We start from the raw sequence: 19686 nt of genomic DNA on the forward strand, positions 1-19686 counted from the left end.
TCAGGGCCCGTAGCCTTTGCAGTATCCAGTGTTTCCAACTGTTTCATGATACCACTCTTGTCACTCTGTTACCTGCCCATCACAACACATCGCTCTCTGCCCTGCTCCCAGAGTGACCAGTGAAGCGTTTGGGGTGGGGGGGGGGGGGGGAGGGGGGAGCACTTGATTGGCATCTAAGGTAATGTCCTTTGATACATGATGTTGAGGGTAGCTATTTGTATGTGGTTGCATCTGCAATTCATGCACCCACTGCAGTTGATTTAGATGCATCAGATGAATATTGTGGTCCTGGATGAATCATCTTCCATCCCAACATTTGGGACACAGTTTGCAGTTGCCAACTCTATATCTGCTGCACATTATGTATTTATGCCAAATCTAGAAACTGGAACCTCTCAAACATTATTTGATGTCAAATAGTTTCCTCAGAAATGAATTAAGCACTAAGAGGAAGGCCCAGGGACATTTCATATGCTATTTGCTTGTTCTAGTGTTTGCCTGTGATTACGGTCATGTATTCCCTCAAAGGTTATTCATCCCCATTAGACCACCATGAACACAGATGAGACTCTTCCATGAAGAAACCCAGAAATATTAATGACTGATAAATGCTTGTTCTTATGGTTTCAAATTCTGGCAGGTGTCCAGTTCAAAATAATTAGCAGGTTCAGTTTAATTCAGTCACTAATTTAATCTGGCACAAAGTGGAGCTCACCCTGGTATAACACCTTATTACAACCTGTGGACAACTGAAAAGTTTCAAAAGAACGGATTAGCTGTGAAATGGTACTGTGGCCAAAAAGTGTGCAGCAAGATCCAGGCGGCAGCAAACAGAGCAATAACTGACTCGAAACCTTTTGCTCTTAATCAGGGTACAGGTAGTTCTCCTATAATTGCGCTCCAATGAAACCTTGCATAACAGAATATCTCTTAACATAAATAATGCGTCCTGTGGGACAAGTGGGCTTAGGGGCAGACCAGCAAAAAATACCATACACGATCATTCAAAAATCGCCCAAAAGTCTAACACAAAGTTTAACACAGCCTGAAAGTATAAATCATATGTACAAATGAAACAAAAGTAAACTTAACACAGTACATTTAAAAAATATTGTCAATGCAGGGACAGAGGGTTGTCATGGTGCGTAAAGTAGACCCCCTCATTCCTATTTAACGAGCTATATAACATATTATCTCCTTACTTTCAAAACGCTTTGAAATATCTAGCTTCTTTTCCAGTGTTACAGCCTTTCTTTTCCATTCACCATCTGCAGTCTTATCACCATGACACTACTTGCTAACATTCTTGTCACTGCCTCTCCATTTTTAAAGAAAATGGATAATATTGGAGTAGTGTACCTTTCTCAGGAAGCTGCTCAATGTATCTCTCTCGAAAGCTGCTCCCTGTACATTACCCCTCTCAGAAAGCTGCTGTGTTGGCACCTGACACCGGCACACACATTGACATGGGCGCATGTTCAGAATGAAGCGCCCGAAACGATCACCGCTGAAATCGCGCTATTGCAAGCAGAAGTAAGCATTCTCGAAAATACCGTTACTTAATTCCTCAGTGATGTCATAAGCAAGTCATGCATTATCTGAGAACTACCTGTACTAAGAAAACTGTTGTTTGAATATTGATATGCAATCTTTCGCAGGTGAGGGTTTCAATTTAGCAGTTTATTCTGAAATAGGAACTGCTGACAATACAGCATCCCCTCAATATTTTGCTTATGTATCAGTTCAGTTTGTGCAGTAGAACTTCAGTCCACAGCCTTCTGACTTTGAGGTGCTGATGCAATCTGCTGGAGCAGACATGCATTCAAAAAATTGTAGAAGAAACATCCTAAACCTACCATTTCTAAAAAATAAGTTTAACAGTACAGTAAAGTACAAGAGAATATTATCTGACCAAGCACATCTTCCTGACGCCTCCACTCTCCTGTTATCTAAAAGTATTGTTGTCTCTGCCACATCCTGGGCCATTCCTCTTCCCACAGCACCATTCCATGCTATCATTGAAGGTGTAATATCTTTTTACCTCCTCTGATGGCATAGACTATGGCTCCAAACAACCTTCCGGGTGAAGCAGCAATTTACTTACACTTTTTGCAATTTAGTGCATTGTATACACTCCTCAAAATACTTTGAAGGGACAAATACAGACTATGTAACCAGCTTGCAGAATATCTGCTCATACCACAGACATGAACCTGACTTTCCAATTGCCTGCCATTTTAATTTAACACCTTGCTCTCACTCATAATTCTGTCTTGAGCCTGCTGTAGTATTCTAGCAAAGGTCAACGTAAGCATGAAGAATAGAACCATTTTTTTTCTTTAGGGCCTTCAAAGATCTGTGGACTAATCATCCGAGTTCAGCAATTTCAGACCATGACGTTTGCCCTCCATTTTGATTGATACTTGTCCCAAAAAAAGTCTATTTTTGTTTTCATGGTTTGATTTCAGGCAGAGCTGATGTATTCTGCTATTAAACAATGCACTGGTCCAGAATAAATCTTATTTGCTGTGACCATAGTTGTAGGCACAGTGTTTAGCACTGCTGCCTTACAGCGCCAGAGACCCGGGTTCAATTTCCGCCTCAGGCGACTGACTGTGTGGAGTTTGCACGTTCTCCCCGTGTCTGCATGGGTTTCCTTCGGGTGCTCCGGTTTCCTCTCTCAGTCCAAAGATGTGCAGGTCAGGTGAATTGGCCATGCTAAATTGCCCGTAGTGTTAGGTAAGGGGTAAATGTAGGGGTATGGGTGGGTTGCGCTTCGGCGGGTCGGTGTGGACTTGTTGGGCTGAAGGGCCTGTTTCCACACTGTAAGTAATCTAATCTAATCTAATCATTGCCACGTTTTCTCCCCCATATGTTGTTCAGTAGCAATGTGGTTGAATTTTAACTGCCCTATTAGGAATAGGCAATAAACGCTGACCTAGCCAGCAATGCCCTCATCCTGTGAATGAATTTAAACAAAAACCTTGTTAATTAATCTCCCTATCTCTTTAGCCTATCCCAGAACTTCCTTTTTGTTTTCCATCTCCACCTCCCACTTTTCAACAATACAAAGTCTTTCATATTTCTACCACTCTTCAGGCAGAGAGAAAAGTTTCTTAAGTCGTCGTACTTTCAAAACATTGACATGGTTCAGTCTTAGTATTCTCCATTTGGGGCAGACCATCCAAGATATTTGGAAGAACACCTCATCTCTAGAATGTTCAAACAAACTGACAGTGAGAGCCACTGTCGAAGGCCATAGTGCACCCTAATCCTAACCTTACCTGCCAATATACTTGCCAGTGAATTGGTATAATAACTATCACATTGCTATTGGATTAAGGCACCTAAGAGTCCAACTTTCACAATGGAGAGAAGTTGTATTTTCAATAATAAAATGTTTTGTATGTGCTTTTATATTATTTGACTATATTTTTGCAAAAAGAAACTGCTCTCTCCATAGATGATGCAGACCTTCTGAGTTTGTTCAGCTTTTTCTGTTCTTGTATTGTAAGAGAATATTTCACATTTTGGTCAAAATTGAATTTCAATGCTTGCTGAATTACTCGGTTCATCTAATCAGTCTCTCAGATTGATCTTTTATTTGCCTCCATAATTAAACTGAGAGTCCTACCCATCTGCACTGTACCCTAGTCTACAGACTTTAATTTACCATTAATATACCACATTTACAAACTTTAAATACTGGCAGATCTGCATCTCTGTCTACTACAACACAAGAGCAGACCATTGAATCACATAGCATTAAAGCACCAAGAAACCATTTTGTCTTGTTTATGTGAATATAAATCAACCATTTAATGACCAATCCTTTGCATGGTTTCCAGTAGTCTTTATATTTGTCATTTTCCAGTAGCTACCAAATTCCCACTTAAATGTGGATTTCATTTCAGCATTGGTCTATGCAATTCTTAACTGGAAATTGCAATTCTTAACTGGAATAGAGAATTTTTTCCTACTCTTCTTTAATTACTTTTGTGATTACCTTAAATTTGTGCCTTTCTCTGTGTTTACCAAATGTCCTATCGTGTAATGAGTCATACAAATTTGATGGAGACAAAAAAGCTGCAGATGCTGGAATCTAAAGTAGACTAACAGGAGGCTGGAAGAACACAGCAAGCCAGGCAGCATCTGGAGCTGGAGAAGTCAGTTGACTTCTGATGCTGCCTAGCTTGCATTGTTCTTCTCACCTCCTGTTTGTCAAATACAAATTTAATGAGCTGATCTTGACCAAAGTGACATTTGGACACTTAAGACTATCTCCAACCCCCTCCATCAAGAATGTGTGTCAGTGTTGATTTATGTGTTGACCACTATCCAGTGGTCCTGGCTGGAGAGTGACCAATTATGGACATCAGGAGGCAGTCAGGTTAGGTTGGATGATGGGCCAGCATGGATAAGAAAATCTGCAAACAATTGATGTGTTCACTTTAGTTGTCATTTAAGTGAGTAACTGGCAGACAGCTTTCGTTTGTGGAACCTTGTACCTCAACTTGAGACAGTCCTTTCATGGGTGAAGAGAGAGTAAAATCATTTGACAGAATTTCTGGCACATTTTAAAAAAATAGTTTACCCCCATCCATTTTTAATGTATTGGAAAGCACGTTTGTATTTTGAAGGTGTCAGTACAAGTTGTAATTGTAACCAATACTTGGTTAGGATCTAACTTTGGCTGATAGCTGTCTTTGAGAAATTTATCTGCATGATTTGAAGACATACTGACCCTTAAATATGCTGAGGATTCAGGCAGTCTCCTGTTAATGTTTAAAACATATCCAGGTCAGTAGGGAGGAGCAGTTAGCCAGTTTTACACTTATTAACCAACAAGACAAAAGCCACAGAGGAGAGAAAATTACTGCTATGATTGCTGTGGTCGATGTTGGAATAAAGGAAGTGGTGGGTATATCAGTAAAAATTCCTGTGCTAGATTTGACAGCAGCCAGAGCCAGGCTCCATCTGTGTTGCTTTGACAACACTTATGGTTGGGTGACTTCTGTGTTACAGAAGAGATAACACTTCTCGTCTCCATAGTAGCAGATACAAATGACAGCATGGTTTTAGCTAGTATTTTGATCCCTTAATTTTTTGTAATCTTAGGTTCTCATTCTCCTCCCCTGAAGATGTTGTCACTGGCTGAGGAAGGATTGCAATTATCCTCCTGTGAAATTCCTGGTGTTGAGAGCTTGTGTATTTACTCGTTTTAAGGCCGGTCCCAGTCTATACCAAGTTCAGTTGCATTTACGTCTTGTTTTGAAATGTGCCAGCCAGCAGTTTCTAGTAGTTTGTCATTTGGAGTGGAAATTCTTGTTGACTTTACCTGTTTTGCACCATGGCCCAAGATAGCAGTTGTTGCTCCACCATCTCCTTCCATTTGAGGGAAAAACAAACTAGATTTTAACTTTTTGTTTCACTTATTCGCAGTATGTGGGTGTCACTTACCTTTCCTAATCATCCAGAGAACAATTGAGAGTCAACCACATCACTGCAGGTCAGGAGACCACACCGGATAAGGAGGGCAAACATATCAGTGAGCCAGATGGACTTTTACAGTATTTGTCAACGGTTTCATGGTTGTCATTAGATTCTTAATTCCAGATTCGTTATTAAATTCAAAACCCACCATCTGCTGTGGTGGGATTTGAACGTGGTCCCCAGAACATTAGGTGAGTTTCTGAATTAATAGTCTAGCAATAATACCACTAGGCCATTGTCTCCCCATAAATTATTTGATCATTGATGCTGAGAGCCTCCTTGCTTGTAGTGGAATAGTGCACTTGGGCATCTAGTTTCCACAAAGTTGTTGCTTAATCTGTCTGCTTTGTATGATGACAGCAGAGCAATGAACAAAGACATTTCATTGCAACATTATGTGCACATAGAGTTCCTTGAATTTAATACAAGTCTCAGGCTGTTTCACCATCAACTCCCAAACTGCATTTGCCCCGAAACATTCTGCAGTATAGAATGACTGTAATTTAGAAACATAGAGGAATTGAAGTATAGGAGATGAGAGCAGGAGGAGGCCATTAGCCCTTCCAATGTGCTCCCATCATTCATCACGATCATGGTTGATCATCCAATTCAGTAGCCTAATCCTGCTTTCTCCCCATAACCTTTGATCCCATTTGCTCCAAGTACTATATCTGGCCGTCCATTAACACAAAGGTGTGACTGGATTTGAGACCAGCTGAATAGCCCCTTTCAGCAAGTTTCCCATAACTGAAAATCTGAAACCACCTCCATAGCCTATGAAACACTTCAATGTTTTGGTATCAACTACTTGCTGTGGTAATGAATTCAACAGGCTCACCACTCTTTGGGTGATGAAATGTCTCTTCATCTCTGTCCTAAATGGTCCATCCTGAATACTCCGTCAGTGACCGCTGATGCTGGATTCGGAGATATTCGGATAAAAAGGAGGCTCAAACAGGCTGTGTTTCCCAGGCACGTTCATGAAAAAATTCTATGCTGTCTGGTTTAGAATGTATATTATAACTGAGGTGAGAGGAGTGCATTCCTGTCTTTAGTTCTAGTACTCTATGGGTCATAATGTCAATTTAATTGTTTTGCTCAGTTCTCATTATGACCAATTGTGTTATTTCTCTATTAGAATTAAAATAAAAGAACCATCAATGAGATTTTTTTAAATAAGCATAAAATTATTGGTTTATTATACGACAAAGATTATTCAATGATAAAGCTGATTAAAGCACAGTTTGTAATATGAAATATAAATGTTTACCCCTCTAAACCTCAAACATGCATCAGGTAAAGGGAGGGGAGAAAACATTTCTGTCTGCAGAGATTAATCTTTTGGGGAAGAAAAATCACTTCATACCAATAAATCTTGAAGACAAAAAGATAAAGTTTGAGATGTTCAGATGGCTGCTGGACTGTCTTTTTGCTAGGTTTACACAGGTATCATCAGACATAGGCAGCTGTCTCGGAGATATTTGTAGGCACAGCTTGCTCAGAAAAAAACAGTATTAAGAAGTCTTCCAGTTACTTTCAGGAAGGCAATCAGGTTTCACACAGAATTCCACGCAAAGTTGCTTCCGAAACAAGAGAGACAACTTGAACAAATAAACAGTATGAGCTCCGGATGCTGGAAATCTGAAATAACAACAGGATGTGCTGGAGCATCGTTAGAGAGACAAGAGAGAGTTAACATTTTGAGTCCGGTGACAAAGGTGTTACTGGACTTGAGACCAGCTGAACAGCCCCTTTCTGCAAGTTTCCTATAACTGAAAATCTGAAATCACCTTCATTGCCTATAAAACACTGTTCAAGCAGAACAGCCATAAAACCAAGTGAAAGCATTCAGGGTTTTTGCCTGGTGAGTTCAAGCAACCGAGACAAACAATTACAGGGAACCATTTGGCTTCCAAGGAGATTAAAGTGTTATATCCATAATCGTAAGAATATACTGATACGTTGCTTTTCCTTTCGGCAAAGGTCCCACACAATCATCTAACACCTAACTAAATGACTGCTTAAGAACGAGTACCGATTCAGTGCCTAACATGTTTTACAAAATCGCCACCTCCATTTGAATACCTGGCCAGTAAAAATCTTCTGGATTTCTACAAGCTTCAGGAATTTTATGGATTTAACTTAATATTTCTTGAAATTTATGTGGCACTTCTGTCTGAACCATGTCCACTCTTAAACTTAGGTCTGTGAAGTTAGGGTGTGGAATTCACTGTAGTAAAATGTAGTGAAAGTAGGCTCAATTGATGATTTCAAGAGCCCTGGATGTTTGTTTGGATTGAAATAATGTGCAGATATATGGGGAAAAGGCAGGAGATTTGACTTGAAGTAACAGAACCAGTGTCGGCTCGATGGGTTGAACAGCTGCCTCCTGTTTTCTGAAATTCTGTGAAATGCCATTTTTATTATCGTAGCATCCTCTTCAACTTCAGTTTGAGCTGATTGGGCTACTTAATTTAACTGGATCAGCTTGCCGAACCTCGATCAAAGAAGACTTATTGAACACTTCCTTTCGATTGTCCAATTCTCAAACAGACTTCCAGATAATCAAGTACCTGACAGTGATGCCCACTTGCCCTTTGACGATGGACGTGGTTTAGATAATCCTCAGATTATCTCCATGAAGGAAAAGTGTTTGGAACCAAAACTGGAAATGGTGTTTCCTTGACTTCAATTAGCCTTTTTGTTATTATTGGCAAAGGTGCAAGCTTTGCTCCTGTTATTCCTTAAGAGCAGGTCACCTCTGTCCCCAAGTAAGCTATGGGCACTCCTGCAGTCACCGTTCCAGATATTCGGTCACACTATAGGTGCTCAGGCTGTAAATGTATGAGGATATGCTCCCAGCCATTCACCAAAACACTGGCAGTTGTTGAAAAGTCATGCCTTTTTTTCAGCAAGGGTTGTGGTGACTCTTGCATCTCTAAATATGGCTATACGTTTGCTTGTTTCATTTGAGAAATAATTGATAAGAATTCCTTGTAACTCTCCAGTTTGTGGATTATTTTCTCTATACTGTCAGCAGTTGGCCTCAGCTGTAGTCAGATCTGCAACTCTTCTGTACTCTCAGTTAAGGCTGCTTTCTCTGAATTGGCCTTATGTACCCTGACTTCTCATAATCTGCAGAGGTGTCCTGCCTTGCATCAGTGCAAACTCCAAGGCCTGCATCATCATTGAATCTCATCACCTTGCTTTTTGGTTTGAGGAGGAGAATTTTGGCAGTTTTCTTTCATGTTCCTGCTTTTTGTCCTGCTCAGGTGTGTGGAGATGATGGTAAAGAGTTTGGATTTCTGGAACAGCTCATAATCATTTGCTGCTTGCCTTGCTGTTGCAACCTTCTGGTTTTCTGCGAGAGTCCTTAGTAATGTAGGAATTGAATTTTTAAGTTTTTTTGAGAATTATTTCCCTTTAGTTTCGTATGTAATCTCTACCTTTAATGACCACATCCAGCAGACAAAATTAGTTTGCTTTACCCTCTCATATTCTGTATGAGTCTATCTCAGTTGCTTCTGGATATTCCCTGCTTTCTGCCACTTCATATTCTAGGTAAGCCTCCTGAGAGCGTAAGGCATAAACGACATGAACTCTGTCTATCAATCTGCTTTCTGCTTAAGTAGTATCCAGTTTGCAGTTACCTCATTCTTTTCAAAAGAAATGAAAATGCCTCAGCATCCCTTTGATCAAATTCCTGGCGGGTATGTGAAAATTTAAACAACTCCCCATTTGGGCTTGGGTTGAACTGAGAGCTTTCCTCATCAGAATGTTCCCTGGGGTCAGAGGCCATTTGTTTTCATTCCAGCCTATTAAGCTCAAACGCTGTCATTGCCCCCAACATGAACTTATAGCTCTAATTGCTTGGTCTGCAATATCAAATAGCATTGATGTCTGTTTTATTGTCTAATGCTTGTGCTTTTTCATGGTTATTCCTGCTCCTGCCCCACTCCTCTGTCTCAGCTCTCCTTTTCTTGGTGCTGCCATCCCCCTCTGTGCTCTCTTCTGGTGTTTGATTGATGCCCAATACACCAAAGCTGTCTCTGTTTGATTAGTGTCAGTATTCCTAGGAACTGTCATACTTGTGATTTCTTTTTGATAAATATACTCAATGCACCACAGAACGCCACTTTTTCCTTCTATAATAGCTGTAACTTGCTCATGTTTCATAGCCATAGTAAGATGCTGAGAATACAGGCCCTATAAATAATTAGCTTGGTCTTAAAAGTCAGCTTGTTCTTATCCTAAGTATGTGCTGCAAGTTAGACAAAGGTGATTGCTGTTTTCCCTATGCTTATATTGAGTTTTGCATTGGGGTCGATTGTGTCATTCTATACTTTGGTAGCCAAGTTTGCTAATGACTTAGGAACTTGGGAACACGAGTAGGTCATTCAGCCCTTCGAAATTGTACCATCTTTCAGTGAGAACATGGCTGATCTGTCGCATAATTCCATGTACCTTCCTTTGGCCAATGATTATTCTGATTTAAAATGAACAACTGATCCAACATCCACTGCCACTTGTGGAAGAGTCCAAAACATCTACCACCCTTTGTTTAGAAGTGCTTCTAGTGAGTTTTAATTTATGTGATCAACATTTTTTAATGTTTATATAGATATATTTGCATATGTACAGGTATAAGCATATCTAAGTTAAACTATGTAGTAAACTACCAAATAAAAGAAATGGACATCTCCAGCACAGGAAGGGGGCATTTAAGCATTACGTCTCTGCCAATTCATGGATAGAGCAATTCAGAACTAATTCTCATTATCTTATTACTGCCTTTGCTTTAATTTTTAATCTGTTGATTTTCCCCATAAAAATGTACTGATCACTGCTTCAATCACACTCTGTTGCAAATAAGAAGTCTCCGGTGTGTTCTCAGTACTTTCCTCCTCTCATCAATCCCAAACTTTTCTTTGGCCAGACACAATGCTCAAGAGTTGAGCCCTGCATTCTCATCATGCAAGCTCAAGCATAGTTCCAGACTGAATTGCTTTTATTTTATTTTGTTATTCCGTGTAGTTGCTGACTCTTGTTGGCAGGTAGCTGATGCCTCACCTATTGGGAATTCCTCTTGAGTGAACCTCGTGAATGTCCACAATCTACTTGTCCATGAAGGGCACCTCAGCTCAGCCAATCCTAAAATTTGTCCTTGCACATTTCCGATGGGATGACTCATTTGCGACCAGAATGTGCATCTTGATTTTTTTTTAGATTATCCATCCTTTATTCACAGATCTTGAGACAGTCCGTTACTGCTGTGATTTTCATGAGCTAACTCAGCACAAGCAGTGCCTTAGTCCAGGACCTTGTGGGTTTGTATAGTTCTTTGCATTAAACACTGGAACCATCCTCTGGTGGGAGGTATACTCCTTTTAAACTGCAGAAACAATTCTTCCCACATGTGAAAACAAAAGACGATAGTGCGTTTCACAATCTCAGCATCATCCAAAGAACATAAATAAAATACAATTGATGTGATCAGAATTATAATGGTAGAAAATGTATTTGTCCACATTTAGCAATGTCTCTCACACAGACATGTGATATATGATCAAATAATCATGGGTTTTTTTATAGTGATGTTAATTGAGAGATGAATCTTGACCATGACACCAGGGAGAACAGCTATTCTTCAATAGTGCCTATTAGATCTTTCACATCACTGTTCCCAAGAAGGCAGAGGGATCTTTGATTTAGTATCTCATCCAAACCCAATCGCCTCAATCCTCACTAAATACTGAAGAGTTACTCGGTTCTGAGGGCTTAAGACTGTGTGGGGCTTGAACCCTTCACCTTCTAAGGAGAATACATTACCACACAATCAATGCTCATGCTTCCAGGCCTGCTGATGCTGTCAATTCATCCCATGTAAGGTATAGAAAACTTACATCGCTATGTGAACGAGCATACAATTGTTCAGTTTGGCTTTGTGAGGAAAATATATTGTACATTTGTCTGTTATCTGAGGGTCTGTGATGCACTCTCGAGCTTAAAAGCATGCAATTTGAACAAAGATGATTCCTCGAGTTGCTTAATGGAAATTGGTTTCTGTTCTTTTCTCTACCCATGAAATAGTTTCTTTGAAAAAAAAGACAGTCACAATGCTCAGGTGGGAAAAACATAATACTGAAAATCTGGTTCAAAAACATAAAATGGTGATAGCACTCATCAGGCAGCATCTGTCAAGAAAGAGAAACCTTCTGACGTTTAAGATATAATCCTTTGTCAAAACTGTAAATTGCATCAAATTATTTTTGAATATACAGCACAAAAGCAATCGATTCAGCTCAACTGGTCAGTGTAGGTGATCATCCTCTAGATGAGTTTCCTCCCTTCCTCCTGTTATAACCCAGGCTTGTCCAACTCTTTGCATGGAAATTCACATCTCATAGTTTTTGTTCTTTAGGATAGTGTAGTTAGGGTGTGAGAGTAACCAGCAGAGCTTACCAATAAATGTTACTTGCCTTTTCACTTCAGAGCAATAAAGTACAGACAAGCCCTCTGCCCAAAATTGCCAAAGGAGGGGCCAAGCTCAGGATTTGCGTTTCAATAATACTGACCTCTGGTGAGAACACTTGGCCTCAGGAATTCATATGATGACAGCATTTTACAGTACAGTGTACTTGACCCATCGTGTTTGTCCAGGCTTTCAAAAGAGCTATCCGGCCCATCCCATTCTCCAGACCTATCTCTGCAGCCCTCTAAATGCATTACTTTCAATTATATATTCAACTCTCTTTTGAAACTTCCTGTGGAATTCACCTCCACCACTCTCCTAGGCAGTGCATTCCAAATCCTAACACTTATATTGAAGAGGTTTTTCCTCCTCTCACTCCGAGCTCTCTCGCTGCCTAACTTGAAATTGTGACCTCGAGTTACTATAAGACCATAAGACATAGGAGTGGAAGTAAGGCCATTCGGCCCATCGAGTCCACTCCGCCATTCAATCATGGCTGATGCGCATTTCAGCTCCACTTACCAGCGTTCTCCCCGTAGCCCTTAATTCCTCTAGACAACAAGAATCTATCAATCTCGGCCTTGAAGACATTTAGCGTCCCGGCTTCCACTGCACTCCGTGGCAATGAATTCCACAGGCCCACCACTCTCTGGCTGAAGACATGTCTCCGCATTTCTGTTCTGAAATGACCCCCTCTAATTCTAAGGCTGTGTCCACGGGTCCTAGTCTCCTTGTCTAACGGAAACAATTTCCTAGCATCCACCTTTTCCAAGCCATGTATTATTTTGTACGTCTCTATTAAGTCTCCCCTTAATCTTCTAAACTCCAACGAATACAATCCCAGTATCCTCAGCCGTTCCTCATATGTTAGACCTGTCATTCCAGGGATCATCCGTGTGAATCTCCGCTGGACACGTTCCAGTGCCAGTATGTCCTTCCTGAGGTGTGGGGACCAAAACTGGACACAGTACTCCAAATGGGGCCTAACCAGAGCTTTATAAAGTCTTAGTAGTACATCTCTGCTTTTATATTCCAACCCTCTTGAGATAAGAGACAACATTGCATTCGCTTTCTTAATCACGGACTCAACCTTTAGAGAATCCTCGACTAGCACTCCCAGATCCCTTTGTGCTTTGGCTTTATTAATTTTCTCACCATTTAGAAAGTAGTCTATGCTTTTATTCTTTTTTCCAAAGTGCAAGACCTCGCACTTGCTCACGTTAAATTCCATCAGCCATTTCCTGGACCACTCTCCCAACCTGTCTCGATCCTTCTGTAGCCTCCCCACTTCCTCAGTACTACCTGCCTGTCCACCTAACTTCGTATCATCGGCAAACTTCGCTAGAATGCCCCCGGTTCCCTCATCCAAATCATTAATATATAATGCGAACAGCTGTGGCCCCAGCACCGAACCCTGCGGGACACCGCTCGTCACCGGCTGCCATTCTGAAAAAGAACCTTTTATCCCAACTCTCTGCCTTCTGTTAGACAGCCAATCCTCAATCCATCCCAGCAGCTCACCTCGAACACCATGGGCCCTCACCTTGCTCAGCAGCCTCCCGTGTGGCACCTTATCAAAGGCCTTTTGAAAGTCTAGATAGACCACATCCACTGGGTTTCCCTGGTCTAACCTACTTGTTACCTCTTCAAAAAATTCCAACAGGTTTGTCAGGCATGACCTCCCTTTACTAAATCCATGTTGACTTGTTCTAATCAGACTCTGCTCTTCCAAGAATTTAGAAACCTCATCCTTCATGATGGATTCTAGAATTTTACCAACAACCGAGGTTAAGCTGATTGGCCTATAATTTTCCATCTTTTGCCTTGATCCTTTCTTGAACAAGGGGGTTACAACAGCCATCTTCCAATCATCCGGGACCTTTCCTGACTCCAGTGACTCTTGAAAGATCTCAACCAACGCCTCTGCTATTTCCTCAGCCACCTCTCTCAGAACTCTAGGGTGTATCCCATCGGGGCCAGGAGATTTATCAATTTTAAGATCTTTTAGCTTTTCTAGCACTTTCTCTTTTGTGATGGCAACCATACTCAACTCAGCCCGTGACACCCTTTAATTTTTGGGATATTACTCATGTCTTCCACTGTGAAAAATGACGCAAAGTACTTGTTAAGTTCACCTGACATATAACTAGTGGAAACATATAATTAGTGGAAACAGAATATCCTTCTTTGCCCTGTCAAAATTGTTCATAATTTTAAACACCTTAGTAAGGTAGTCTCTTAATTTTCTTTGCTCCAAGGAGAATAAACCCAATTTCTCTAATCTTTCCTTGTATTTAAAATCCTTCATTCCTGGTATCATTCTCGTAAATCTCCTTTGAACTCTTTCCAGTGACCTCTTAACATTCTTCCTTAAATAAGGTTCGCAAGACTGAACATAATGCTCCAAATGTGGTCTGACGAATAATTTATAGAGGTGTAGCATCGCTTGCTGTCATTTTGTTTTGCTAATATGTAACAATTATCATACTTTTATTCCTCAATTTATAAACCCACGGATCCTATAAACTTCCTTAACTATTTCAACTTGCTTGGCCACTTTCAAAGAATTATGCACTTGAACCCTGAAGTCCGTCTGCTCCCTCAAAGTTATATCATTGAATCTGTACTTTCTCTCCATGTTTCTTCTACCAAAAACAATTATCTTACATTTTTCTACATTGAAATTCATCTGCCAGGTGTCTGCCCAATTGTGTCTCTGAAGTCGCAGAGCATCATCCTCTCAATTCTCTGTTCTCTCTAGCTTAGAATCATTTGCAAATTTAGAAATTTTGCCCTGAAAACACACCTTCAAATCACTTATATACGCAGAAAAAGCAAGAGTCCTAATACCAATTACAGTGGAACACCAGTTTCAACTTGTTTCCAATCTGAGAAATGCCCATCTATATTTAGCATCTTTTTTCTGATTTTCATCCAGCTTCTAATCTATGTTGCCAAGACCCATCAGTCCAAAGCATTTATAATTTGATAACCGACCTTTCATGTGGCACTGTATCAAATGCTTTCTGAAAGTCCAATTATACAACATTCACCGCACTATCCTCATTCACTGCCTGGGTCAGCTTGTCAAAGAACTCAATTAAATCTGATATGAAATTATAAAAACATATGGAAGTGTGGGAAGAATCAGGTTGCTTTTCAGCGTGGGTTTCCTACTCTCCCAGTTTGCTTTCTGGACAGGTTTTAGGGGAAAGAGGAGAAAGGTGGGTGTGTGTCTAACTGGTTCACCAGTCTCTGTTCTCTCACAGTCAAACTCGCACTCTCACTTCCTCCCTCCCTCGTCGCCTGACCCCACTTTCAAACATAAACTGCCCCTCTACTCCCTTCACCTTCATACACTCCCTCACTCACTCCTCATCCATTTTCTCAATAGTTCATATTTTCCAATACTCCCTTGATAGTTTCCTGGCTCCCTCATTCCCACCCTTACTCCCATGTTGTTCCCTCCCTCTAACATCTTATGGCTATGATAGACCTGCTCTGCCTTTTTAACTGCAATTCTACAGAGGATGATTGTACAGGAAGGAGAGTCTCATTCTTTCAGCTCCCCCATCCTCAACACGCTGTTAAACTGGGAGCCTCTACCCTTGACCCATTCAGCAATGTGGCGACCATTTAATTCACTGACTTGATTGTTTACCAACTCCCAGCTTTGGCCCCCACATCCACATCCTCATTCTTGACAGCCTACATCCCAAACCATATTCCTTTCTTCTTCACAATCTTATGTAGCTTCCTCTGATATGCTATTGCATCAATTACTCCATGTGATAACTTACTCCATGTGTTTCCACACTCTAAAAAAGAAGTTTCTCTTGAATTCTTTATTGGATTAATTAGGAACTGATTTATATTTATGAACCCTACTTTTGGACCTACATAAAGAGAAACATTTTCTCTCTGCATTCCCCTTCCAAATCTTTTATCTGATCACTCCTCAGCTGCTCCTTTATAGGGGGAAGCAACTCCAACCTGCTTAGCCTTTTCTGTTTATGTATTCACTAATTTCTGGGTTTCATCCTTGTGAACCTGTTTTTGCTACCTTATACCTTATTGTGTAGGCCAGAATTGTTCATGGTATAAGCTCATAGAAACAAGCCTTTCAGCCCAACAAGTCCACATCAATCCTCTGAAGAGTATCCCACCAATTCCCAATCCCCATTACTCAACATTTACCCCTGATTAATGCACCTAACCTATACTTCGTTAAGACTATGGGCAAATTAGCATGGTCAGTTCACCTAACCTGCACATCTTTGGTTTGTGGGAGGATACCCATACAGAGAGAATGTGCAAACTCCACACAGACAGTCGCAGTCTGGAATCGAACCTGGGTCCCTGGCACTGAGGCAGTAATGCTAACCCCTGAGCCACCATGCCACCCACACGAATATAGTTTAAATGAAAGTTTAATATAATCTCTGTTTTGCAATTCTGTCCTTTGGAAATTAATTCCAATTTATTTGCCTATTTTTGTTAACCTGCATTGCTACTTTTAATGATTTGTTCTCTCTCCATTATAAATTCATTTAATTAAATGCTCATTTTGTTAGTTTGTCTTGTCAATGTTGTCTTGTTTTTTCCAACATCTTCCTTGACTTGTTTTCCTATACATTTGATGGGATTTACCTAAAGTCATATTCTAGAAAAAGTAACAATGCATCACTAAGTTATTAAGCAAGAGCATAATTTGATCAGGACGGGCTTACCAGAGAACTTGCCAGATAAATGGGGATCAGTGTGTCTTTAAGTAAATATGTATAGCCATTTGTTCATTGTACATGTCAACGGCCTCTGTCTAATAGAAAGTCCTATTAATAAGCATATGAAGATTTGGTACTTAGAATTTACCAGAAGTGGGAAGTCATTCCTCCTTTTGCAGGAATATGCTACTAACAAGCAAAAAGAACAGAGTAGACCACATACCACCACCTCACTGTGTTAACTCAAAGCAATGACAATGATGCAATTCCATGCCTGATTAATGTGTAGTAGCAACAAAACTAAGAAAATAACTTTTTTGTATTTTGTATTCTCTTAAGGAGACAGCTTTGGTTCAATCCATTTGGAACACATTGCTGTGAAATATCTGCTCATGTATTGAGGGCTATGACGAACTCCACTATAGTAGCTGAGGCAGTCAGTAGCATTCTAAATAAAACCACCCATACTTCCATTAAAATATTATTTCACCCTAACTCCCAATGTCAGTGACTGTTTCACAAAATAAGTCCAGGATCTGCATCTTTAATTTTGCCAAAACTGATCAGTTATTCTTAGAATCCCTACTGCATGGAAAGAGGCCATTTAGCCCATTGCATCTGCACTGAGCCTCCAAAGAGCATCCCACCCAGACCCAGCACCCGACCCTGTGCTCATATTTACCATGGCTAATCCAGTCAGCATGCACATCCCCAGTGTTACTACAGAGGAATTTAGCACAGCCAGTCTACCCAACCTGCACATCTTTGAAGTGGAGGAGGAAACTGGAGGACCCAGTGGACACCCTTGCAGATACAGGGAGAACATGCAGACTTGACACAGGCAGTCACCCAAGGCTGGAATCATATTGGGTCGCTGGTGCTGTAATGCAGCAGTGCTAACCACTGAGCTACTGTGCCGCCCATAAAACAATTTGAGGCTCTGCTGTGATGTGTACTCATTGCAGGATTCAATGTCTAGAGTGCTAACTGTGACACCGTGGAACCAGTGCTAATATTTCCCTTGGGCCATACCCAATTTATGGGCAAAGGTTTGTGTGCCACCCTCCCCCAAACCATCCCCACTCCCAGGATTCTAGCCCTTAATCTCTGCTCAGTGACCTTTACTGGAAGAGTGGGTATTAAGTGCAGGAAAGATCTGGCTCTAGTATGAGCTTGAAAAAAACACTGGCTGCTTGGGTCAGTTAACAGAGGTTACGGATGTCGATTTGGTCTGTACTCCAAGGCAAGTAACCATCTTCAAGACACTATCAGTGCAAGATGAGCCCCTGGCAGTGTATTGCCTGATGATTAAAATTGGCAATGCACAAGGTGCTGAAATTTGAAGTATGCAGATATCTGAGACAAACCAACAACATCTGTTCATTTCATTTCAAGAGCATCTCTGTTAGCTTGCTGGTGCCACGGAGTGTTAATGCAATGTGGACGGTGAGGGCTGGCTACTTTCAAGGCTGACCTTATTTGGCTGACTGTTGAGTTAGGGAGGTGAAGTGGTAATAACTGTATAATTTTAGAATTCCAAGCCCACCTGAACCTGGAATGAGGCTTTTTATTAAGAAGATCTGCACAGTGCTGAGTCTGTGTGCTGCATCGTGCATTGACTTAAGAACCTTGCAACACGTTACTGATTTAAAGGAGACTTCTTCCTGATTGAGGGCATCAGATGATTTCATTCAGATATGTGGGTTTTAATGAATTCATTTGTTTCTTTATCAATATCTGCTCCTGAACTGAAGGATGAAGCAAAATACAGCCATTTTTTTCATATCTTGAGTATTTTTTTTCCATTTCTTTTATTGTCTCTTCCATCTTGAAGGCACAACTGTAGCCTCACGTACAGTTTCATAAACACTCTGTCAATACGTCATCAAATTAACTTTTTGTCTGTCATCAGCTAAACTACTGAAAGATATCTGAAATCATAAGACAATTTCCAAATGGCTCCCAACATAAATTTCAACTCCTATGATGTTGCACTCTCATGCTCATTTCCAACTTGCATCAGATTCATCTCATTCTGCTGTTAGCTTTATTCCTGTACTACCCCACTCTCTTTCGCTACACGAGATGAAAGAACATAATTTTAACTCCTTTATCATAATTCATCCAGTGCCTGAGCGACAAAGCGTTTACTGCAGATTTGAATAATAACTGTGATTGTCGCAAATACCTGAGTTAACTTGGTACTGCCTGCACCGTCTGGTGTTGGACTATTCTGGATAAATTCCTGGGACCAGGCAACATGTTTGGACTTTATCTGGTGTTAATATAGTATAAAATTCAAAATAAAACCAGTCAACTATTTGGCAGCATTGCTTCCACCTCCGAATGGTGCCAGGATCTCAACTCCCTGTGGTGACTGTCAGCCGAACTGAGAGAAATGGCAACTTTTGGAATTTTGTAGCCCTCTGTATCTGTCAACCTTTTGAAAGGGCTGTGCAGATAGCCCTATTCTGCTCTTTCCCAATAGCCCTGCATTTCTTTTTTTATTTTTCAAGTATAAAGTATATGTCTGGCTCCCTTTTACAAATTGCTATTCAGATTGCTTCCACATCTTTTTCAGGCAGTGCATTCCAGATTATCTTAACTCACCATGTGAAATAAATGATCCTTTTAAAACAAAAATTGATGTTAAACCACATTCCACTCTTCCTGTTGCCTACCCAGCCTAATTTCCTTTAATGTTTCTTAATGCCTTCGTCCTAAGCTCACATTTTCCCATAGTTTCTTTCCTATCTCCACACTTTCCAAGTTTGTCTTCTCCATGATGGTTACCTCCTGCTCCCTCAATCTTGTTCCCATTGAACTGTTGATTACCCAGTCTCCTCTCCTGCCTCCTTTGTTAACCAATATTATAAACACTTCCCTTATCAGGGATTGCCCCACTTTGCACTACGTTGGAGAATTTTGGACAACACAGGGAGGTTGTAGATGTGATAGTTTGTAATATTGGAAGGTAAAAGGTGTTTTTCAGGAATG

The 19686-nt window shown here is 40.6% G+C and overlaps 1 protein-coding gene across 9 annotated transcripts in view; it reads left to right on the forward strand.

The window, feature by feature from the left end:
- The window catches only part of LOC122551374 (abl interactor 2), a 149120-nt gene that overhangs the window by 84957 nt on the left and 44477 nt on the right, over positions 1 to 19686 (forward strand). The gene's annotated exons all lie outside the window — the stretch shown is intronic.

The sequence above is a fragment of the Chiloscyllium plagiosum genome, unplaced genomic scaffold (genome assembly GCF_037043375.1).
Source record: "Chiloscyllium plagiosum isolate Xiang-an unplaced genomic scaffold, Cpla_swu_hap1 HiC_scaffold_7, whole genome shotgun sequence".
NCBI lineage: Eukaryota > Metazoa > Chordata > Chondrichthyes > Orectolobiformes > Hemiscylliidae > Chiloscyllium > Chiloscyllium plagiosum.